Genomic DNA, 10,121 nt, shown 5'->3' on the forward strand with positions numbered 1-10,121 from the left:
GAACCAATTCACTATAAATAGAAAAACAGACTTAATTTCAGGCACTCTTTCTATTCTAGCTACTTCAGAATAAAACTGCACCCACTTGTTTCTATCATAAAAAGCTGTTCTCAGGGGCTTAATAGCAGAGACATGCTAGGGTTAAACTTTAAGGTTTAAACGTACAGTCATTACTTAGCTAATGTTTGTGCGGTGCTTTGAAAATGGAAAGTGCTGAGTATGACGATATATAATAATACACTCAGTACACAAGATCTAAGTCCAACAGTGAAATACAGTATAGACCAAGCTGGATGTAAAAAGAAAATGATTAGCTACAGTATTTTAAAAGTATTACCATTTTTAACTTGAAATGTGTGGGACTGGAAGGGGAAGTGGCATTGCAATATCTAGTCTTCTACCTCTATGATGATGATTGAAAATTGACCATGGTAGAGAGCAAATTAAAGTTATCATCAACTGATGGCTCTTCTGGTTAGTGGTCTTGGTGACAGGTATTCACGCAGCAAAACCACCACCTTGTTATGTACTCTCAGCAGAGAGGCCTAGAACTAGATGGGCCTGGAGGCTGATCAGCACTCTCACCCCCTACAGGTGATCCCTCCAGGCCTGAGGCATGTAGACAGGACAGTGCTAGCAGTGTGTGCACTGCTGCTGTCCATGTTCTTTGGCTAAGTGGAGGACTGCAGTCTCCATGGCTATCAGTCCAGCACATTTCGTAAGGATTAGTTCTTCTCAGACTGTATAGTGGAGTTTTAAATATTAAATATTCACATCTCAAATAGGTAGGTATTGATTTACAAGAGTTCAAAGCCAAGGCCATGCCAATGATGGAGGGGCATTTGCACACCCCAGTGGCCAATTGTGCGCCCAATTTAGGTTCTGCTCTGCAGTGGGTTGGGATTGCTGTGCCCAGGCACAGCTGCATTTAAATCAATGGGTCTCTGTGTGGGCACAGCACTCCACCCGTTTACCATCAGTTGCAGGATTGAGCCCATAATAATTGCATGAGCAAAACAGCAACAACAACAACGTCATGTGGTCCTGGGCTTCTATGCTACCGAACATTGGGCTCTTTTTGTTCAGCTTTCAAAAAAAAAGAAAAAACTGCAAATTAAAATAAATAAATAAATAAATATATACACACATACACATACACACATGCTAATAGACCAGCAATAACTCAAAAATGTAATTTACTTTTCATTTCTTCTAAAAAGCTGAAATACTGTGAAGAGAGGACATCTTTCAGTAGGTATCCCATGGGTGTGCAAAGCCTCTTATCAAAATGTTCTTGCTCTAGCACAAATCAGTGATCCTGGCTGCCCTGTATACTTCAAATTGTGTGCTTATCATATCAGCCTCTGCATTACATGAGGCATATGATTTGGCACTAAGATGTTCAGAAGAGTTAGGAGGAGGGTTTTCCTGACACCAGGCACTAATTCAGAAGAGTTTAGCACATAACAGTGGGAGCTTGGAACAGCCGTACTATGAGCTTAAAGAAGCAAATGTGATTACTTTTTTCAAGTGTATTGTAACAAAAATGTGATAGTGAGTTGACATATTGTAAAACTGTTTAGAGCCATACCAACAACAAAAAAGCTGAGCTTTTGGGAGAGAGAGAGCCCATAACTGCATTAAGTGTTTAATCTTACATTTTGTCTCCACTCCATTAGTTCAAATTCTTCTACATGTGGTGGAAGACATTAACAGCCAGGGTCTCCTCTCTGAGTTGCACCCATGTCAATATGGAGAAAATCTGGCCCTAAGAGAAAAACATTTTTAAGGGATTTAGAAGTGCAGTTCCAATTAATAATGAGAGCTGGGCACAGCATAGGGAAAATGTAGGTGTAAGTGGTCAACCAAGACCAAAGGAAAGATTAGAGTGGCAGAAGAGGACAGAGAGTGAAGATGTCCAGAGCCTTAATTGAAGAATGAAGAAGGGAAAGTAGCTGAAGAAAGTGAATAGAAGTAGCTGAAGATAGGAAATAGATGTCCAGAAAAGTGGCTAAATTATAAGGGTTTGGGGAGGTTTGATTTCCTTAAGGACAGGAAACTAGAGTGTCTAATGATCAAGAGATATCCACAGTGGTTGGATGGGTTTATTTGGAGGGAGATACTGAAAAACTGCTGAAGCTCAAAGTAATTAAGATTTAGGACAATGGAGAGAGAAGTTTGAGACCCAAAGTCATTTTTAATGCCATGAATTTAACTATGCAGCATAAATCTAATGGTCAGACTCACTTTGTTGGGAGTTGTGTTTTTCCTTCAACTTCATTTAGTCATTTGCTTTATTTTATTATATTCTTAAAAGCAAGGAAGTGAGCTGTTAGATTGTTTCTTTTGTGTAATCATTTTGTTATGAATAAATACTGTAGCGGGAGATAGCCAACACATTAAGCTATGCAATATAGTTGTGCAATCATTTTTCTCAGAACACACAGGGTTGCCAATATTCATATTTGCATACAGAAGTCTGAGCTAATATGCCATCAAGGCACTATTTTATGTGGCTATAGTGTATATGTTTTAGAAATTTTAAACCATATTCTTCAATTTACACCCTGACTCATGACTTTAAAAACTGGGAACAACCAAGCTGACTATGTACTGTACATTGTGTAGGTGGGTTTTTTCTTTTCATTGTTAGCTGATGTTCAGATTGTACATTTGACAAAGCAGTAATAAAACAGTGCCCTGAAAAACAAAACAAGTGTGACTGTGAACTTGTTATATTGGCGTAAACTAATATTAAAACATACCAAAGTATTTCTTTCAATCTCTGAAACACACATATACACACACACACAGACACGCTCTCTCGCGCACGCTCTCTCTCGAAAGGTCTAGATCTATGTGTCTATAGCTGCCTACAGAGATAAAGTGAAATCAATATTTTACATGTTGCTTACAATGGAAGAAAGGTGGTTGGGCACTGAACTCCAAGCCTAGACTACACAGAACTTTGGTAACAGTGACACTTGGCACGTTGCTGCTCTGTGCCACTAATCAGCTATACAAACTCCATCTCAAACCTCAGAAAAGATGGAACTAGAGGATGGTACAGCATGGAAACATTAATACTGTACAAAAATTGGTTTCTGCTTTTATAGGTGGCTAGAATTATTAATGCCAATGTATCCCTTTTCACCACACTTCTTTGAGATACAGAGTACCAGCTTCTTTGTTACGTCCTGTAAAATTCATTGTCACACATTACAGTGCAGTTCATGATAACCTGCTGTGACAGTAATGCTAAAGGGCATAAAAGTGAAATCCTGATCACCCTCCCCCTTGAAGTTAATGGAGTCATGATTTTACCTTAAGTGAAAAAACGACGGCAAATGGCCTTTCATCAAGCTTTGTCCTCCTATTCTGACTATGCTTCTCAGGCCAGGTCTACACTACGCGCGAAAATCGATTTTAGATACGCAATTTCAGCTACGAGAATAGCGTAGCTGAAATCGAATATCTAAAATCGATTTACTCACCCGTCTTCACCGCGCGGGATCGATGTCTGTGGCTCACCATGTCGATTCCGGAACTCCGTTGGTTTTGGTGGAGTTCCGGAATCGATATAAGCGCGCTCAGGGATCGATATATCCCGTCTAGATCAGACGCGATATATCGATCCCCGAGCAATCAATTTTAACGCGCCGATACGGCGCGTAGTCTAGACGTGGCCTCAGACTAGCACAGCACGTGACTTCTTGTTTTTGAGCAAACTGCACCCTAAACATCTGTCCACCCACCTGTTTGCAGAAAGCCATAAGAAATTGTTAACTACCCTTGCCACTCACCCTCTATTTACTGCGCAGAATGCTGTTTCCAGGCAGTGTCTGATGCAGCTTATGAACACAGTGGGGTTGAGTCTCCCACACAATTGATTTAAATGGAGTTGCACCTGAATTACTGCAGCATAAGTGAAAGTAGAATCAGGCTGAGTGTCGATACAATTCTACCTGTGGGCGCACTGCATTCAGAGACAATAATTTATTCTCTGTGCTTTTAGTTTGGTAGCTCCACAAAATTAGAGATGGTTTTAGCATGTACTGGGAGGTAAGAATTCTGTGTTCTATTCCTAGCTTTGCCACTGACTGGTGGTCACCTTGGTCAGCTCACTTCACCCAGCTATAAAATGGGTGAAGTGATATGCACCTACCTCACTGATGGGTATTAACATTGGGAAAGTACTCTGAGGGCTTGTGTACATGGTAGGATGAGGGGGATGATTTCTAAACCACACTAAGTGCACATTCATTGGTCTATGTAGCCCCTGCTGGTGCGCTCTAACATAGTGCTGTTTGAAACAGTACTATGTAAAATGCACTTGGGAACCTTTAGTGTGTACCAGTAGGTCTACATGGTCAAATTAACATGCAACATGCTAGTGCACTTTAGAAATCACACTCCTATGGAAAGAAGTGGAAAGAGATAGGAGTGGGACAGGGACAGGTTGGAGGGGATGGGATGGAAAGGGTCATGCCTGAAGGGGTATGAGCAGAAGAATCTATGCCCACTACAGCACTAGTAGCCTAGTATGGAACCCAAGATTCCCGAGTGTCTCAATTCCTTTGCTGGCAGCAAATATCTGTGAAACCCACACTAATTCTGGTACATGTAGAGGATGACAACCTGCTATCAGCTACTTTATTAATTCAAGTCAAGTGGCAGAAGTCTATGCGGTAGATCTAATGGTTCCAATCTTGCTGGCAACCTATGTGGATGTAAATATGATGCCATATGAAAGAATTTGGTTTTTTCTGTTTGCATTTTTAAAAACCTAGGAATTTACACATACAAAATCTATGTTACAAAAACTTTATTAGGGTTGAAAAATCAAGCACTCAGGTTAGGAAATTCGAGTGTCACAGTTTAAGGGTAACTGTACCTGTATTGCCCCCCATGGTCCACTCCAGGAGTGCCAGACAGGGCTCAGGTCTCCATCTGTCACCTGAATCTTGGCAGAGACCCTTGTCCCGTTCCCTTCTGAGTGTGTGTGTGTGTGTATATGTGGGGGGGGGGGCGATGTTAAGGCTGAACAGGTCCCTGCAGGACCTGTACTAAACATGCCAGGAGTCAGCCATCAGTCTTATGGGGATCTAGTAGGCCAAAGTTCTTCAGCAGGATTGAGGCCCCCTTGGACAAAGTTTGTGTCCATTAGATGGATCAGTATGACCCTGTGTCAGTTTAAAATCAGCCTCTTTATACCAAAAGCCCTTTCTTTGTTTGTCACTGTTTGAACCCAGTTTGAACTAGTAAGTGCAAATCTCTCCAGGGCGTTGTACCTGTCTAGAGCTGTTTAGTCTCACTGACTCGCCTTACTCACTCCCACTGTTTTTAGTTCCTGGAGGAGCTGTGCTAACCCTCCCACATGGAATAGAATATAGAAATCAGTCAGAATTTTAATACAGTGGTCCCCAAAGTTATTGCACAGGGTTGTAATATATCTGTCCTCGCCAGAATTATTGTGGTCTGTGCACCAACTTCTACAGTAGCTACCAAGCCAGAAGACACAAAACTTGGCATATGAGCACCTCCCCCTTCTCCTACTGCCATCCCCTTCCAGAGATGTGCCTTCTGTGCTGTGCCTCTTGAATCTGGCCCTCGATCTCTAACAGCAGCAGCAAAATATAATCGTGTCACTCCCAATCTCCTTTAACATGGGGAAGTATATGATGTCTGCAGCACTCCATCAGCAACTTCTGCCAGCTGTTCAGCCAATCCTGCTAGCTTTATCCATTAACCTGCTTCCATTGTGCAACATCTTCATCTATGATGCCTACTTCAGAGAAACTAGGCTTCTTGGACCAGCTCTTCCCTCTCATGTAGAGAAACCCTTGGAAAGAGGTGAAGAACAGGAGGAAAAACCTCATGACATTTTCTCTTGCAGTGTTTTCCACAGATCATTCTGCTGAGAGTGAAGGTGATGATGCCCACCTCCAGAACAAACAGGATTCTGCCCCCAGAACCTGCAAATCCCCTCACACACACACAGCATCCTTTATGCCTCCACTAATTTCAAAGCCCTCCAACCCTCCTTCCTCCATTTTCAATGGAACTTCCCTGCTAGGGTTTTTGTCCACCTGCCGCTGCCCTGGGAAGTTCCCCATGGCATGGACTAAGTGATTTATATATATCATGGTCTACAAAAAAATATGCCTTTGAAAACCAAACAGTGCAAGCTCAGAGTGAAAACTTTTGTTTTTCATCTCAAAACTGGAGCATGCAAAGTACAAAACCCACAGGGAATGATTTATCATTCCTCTAATGCATAACGATTTGCTGAACAACATAGGTACAGATAAATACATATATTTTGTAAATTGCACAGTATATAGAACACGCTGAGTATAGCTTTCATCTAGTTGTAGTCCCTGTCTTCAGTGGAACATAAATGAAACTTGGCATTTTAATTTTATTCTCTGTTTTATAATGGAGGGGGAAGTAGTTTTATGGTACTAAATTGTTCTGCAATGAGATTGTTTCTATAAGAAGCGTCTCACAATCCAGTTTACAAGTTCAGGTTCTGTGCTTTGACAACTGTATTTAAGTTAAATGAAACAAAGGCAAACCTGCAATCTATATAAAGAGACTGTTTTCTATGGATTCTAAAAGCTGAGCAATAAATCAAACTTTCACCTAACAAAAGTACAAGAGACCTTCCTGCTCATAACCTGCCACTTTCTTTACAGTGCATAGTGCTGATTAAAGGGCAAGAGGGTGTCTGCTGGGTAATCATCTCAGATGATATTTTAGCATTATTTACAGTTTCCTGTTATTTTCAAGGTAGGGTCAACAAAAGCACCTAGGAGATAATGGTGAAACAAATGTTGGGAAGGCTATTTTTCATCCTCAGAATAATTTGCAACAAACAATTCTATTTTACAGTAGGCTTTATCATCCTATACAATAATAAGATGCTTTAGCTGCAACATGAAATTTTATCTTGTGCCTTTTGTTGGTCCAATGCTACTTGTTTAATGATTTTTTTTTCTTTTTAGTCAGATTAGGCCTCACAGATTCTTACGCATTTTCAAACGGCAATGAAAAAAGGGACCTTCTGCAATTGATCTTAGTGACATATGCCATACATGGTAACTAAGGGCTCGATCCTGCAAGGGCCGAACTCTCTCCCCAATCCAGAAAAGTACTGAAGTATGAGTAGTGCCATTGACTTCCGTGGATTACTCTCATGCTCAAAGTTAACACATGGTTAAGTGCTTTTCTGGATCAAGGTCAGCACAATGCAGTTAGCCACAAGTTTCCATGGTCCAGGAGGTTGTTGTTGAGGGTATACTTCTCCCTCCATACTGACTGAGAAGGTGTTTCTGCAGCTTTCAAAGACTGTCCATTTCCCATTATGATCACAGACTCTGTCTAACCCACTTGTCACATATTGTATGGCAATCAGTCCCATGGGAATGCTCTTAGTGAAACTCAGATACGATCAGCAACAGTAACACGTTATCCTAATCTTTGGGGATGGGCAGATTCTTCCACTGCTGACAATTTCAGTCAGCCAGGGAAGAGATTTAAAGAGTGCAATGGAATGCTAAACTGTTCAGCCACTAGGTGGCACTGTGTAAAATACCTTATTTAAATTAACCTCATCCATACCTGGCATAGCATTAAAGGATTTTATGATGATGAACGCATCTGGTGTGTATGAGAAAGCTCTGTATCTGGCAGCGAAGTACATGACATGGCATCAAAGTAACAACAAAGGTTGCAAACAGAAGGAGTAAAACAACAAAGGTTGCAGGATCTCATCAACATAACCCCTCTGATACAGCTTTGAAAAACATACCTAATGGAGAGACTGGAAGCCGTATTGTGCAAGATTTCAAATTGCAAACAATTTGCATCTCCACAAAGAAACTGGAGATATACAGATATCTTCTTTAATTTATGCTATGGGGAAGCAGAAATAACATATCTTTAAATCCTTAGACCTTACTGCAGACTGTCACCAAAATGACTATGACAGGGTTCTGGCTGTCTGATGCATACTTTATACCTCACAGAGGTGTGATTTATGAAAGAGCATGTTTTCACCAGAAAATTCAAGAATTAGGGGGAAATGAATGTTTTCTAAAAGCTCAGCATTCATTAGCTGAAAACTGTGGTTTTAGGAATGCAAAATACAAGAATATCAGACACACTTATTATTGGGTTAACAGAGAAAAACCTTTCACAACATGTGCAACTGAAGAAAGACTGAGCTCTATAGCCACAGCAGAAAAACAGAAGTGAAACAGCAAAACCCAGAGAAACTAGACAAACCTGAAACTAGCTTAGAAATTGTAATGACTTTAATGTTAAAAGTCATTATCATAAAATCACTGAGGCAAGGAGAGAGAACTCCAGGGCTAAGAGGGACAAATTCCAGCCTACGGAAGGTGTGGAAAAAGTCATAGCCCAAGAGATGATGCATGTCTAGCCGAAGGTTGACGATGTTATACATGCTTGAAATATGGGCATTTTGCAGCTGTTTGCTGCACTGAAGTAGTCAGCGAGTTGACTCATATTACAGGCAATCAAGAGCCATTGTTTCTGGGATCTATTGCTTGTGATGACACAGAATCTGCCTGGAGAATAAAACTGAACATTCATGGGAAAACTATATACGGTAAAATTGACTCAGACACTGATATCATACATGTCTCAGAAGCGACTTACAATCACTGCCAATTCCTCCCAGAGCTGAAGTCATCTGACACAGCTCTGACTATCCCTAGAGATATTCTGAACTGCATAAGCCAGTTTACCACAGAAACAACTTACAAAGACAAAAGCTGTGCATTCAGTGCGTATGTGATCAAAGATTCAAAGATCAACAAACTGTGGCAGCCATTATGGGCCTAGTGAGAAAGGTGGAAGAACTCAATGGAGGAGTTGATGATACCAGGTTTCTGAAAGGAGAACCAGTACAAATCAGTTTAAGAGACAATGCTGAACCATACAGTGTACAAGCACTTCTAACAGAGAACCCTTGAAGAGATTAGCTGTAGATTTATACAAATTCAGAGGACACCATTACTTGGTGATCATGGACTATTTTTCCAGGTAGAAATTATGTACTTTAAAGACGTAACATGTCACAGTATTATCAACAAACTGAAATGCACTTTTGCTCACTTCAGTATTCCAGAACAACTAGTGACGGACAACACACAATCCACTGCAACAGAATTTAAGTCATTCCAAACAAAATATATATGATTTTGATTACAAGCATCCCACACTACTCAGAAGCAAAAGAAGAGGCTGAGAGAGCTGTACAGCCATCCAAGAAAAATCTTACAACAAGACCCCCGTTCCTTGTTCTTCTGATTTACAGATCAAGCCCAATAGCAACTACTGGATATAGTCCAGCACAACTCCTGATGGAAAGACAACTCAGAACTATTGTTCAAACTTAGAAAAAGAATCTATCTCCAAAGTGGCCAGACATGACGAGAGTATCGAATCAGATAAAAAGGATAAAAAAGCTTATGAACACTTTTACAACAGATGTCATGCAGTTAGAGACCTCATAGGTCTAGAACCTGATGACTGTATTCATATCAAATTAGATGGAGAAAAAGGATGAACAATTGCAGCTGTTGTAAAGAAAAAGAATTCAGATCACGTGTGATAGAAACCAACAGCGGACAGTTCAACAGAAACTACAGTTTGTTCTTCAGAAAGAAAAGAGTAAACACTAGAAATGGCACATACAGAACAGGAGAAAGAAGACTCAAGGGTTCCAAAGCAACCACAGTCAGACGTTGCTACTAATGGACAGCTTGATGACCAAGTTGTTACACGTTCGGATAGAGTAATTAGAAAACCAGTATGATTCAGACACTTAGAATGAATATTGAACTTCAAAGACAGCATGATAGTGTACATTTTGTAAATGGTAAGGACGTATAACTTAAAGGGGCAGATGTAATGGAATGCTAAACTGTATTATATTATTCAGCCACTAGGTGGCACTGTGTGTAAAACACTAACGAGGTTCTACTAACACGCTGGGAATGGAGATTGTTCATAACTTTGGCCAGGTCTACACTGCGACTTTAAATCGGTTTAATGGCCGATATACCGATTTAACGCTGTATCCGTTCACA

This window comes from Chelonoidis abingdonii, chromosome 8 (assembly GCF_003597395.2).
Source record: "Chelonoidis abingdonii isolate Lonesome George chromosome 8, CheloAbing_2.0, whole genome shotgun sequence".
Taxonomy (NCBI): domain Eukaryota; kingdom Metazoa; phylum Chordata; order Testudines; family Testudinidae; genus Chelonoidis; species Chelonoidis abingdonii.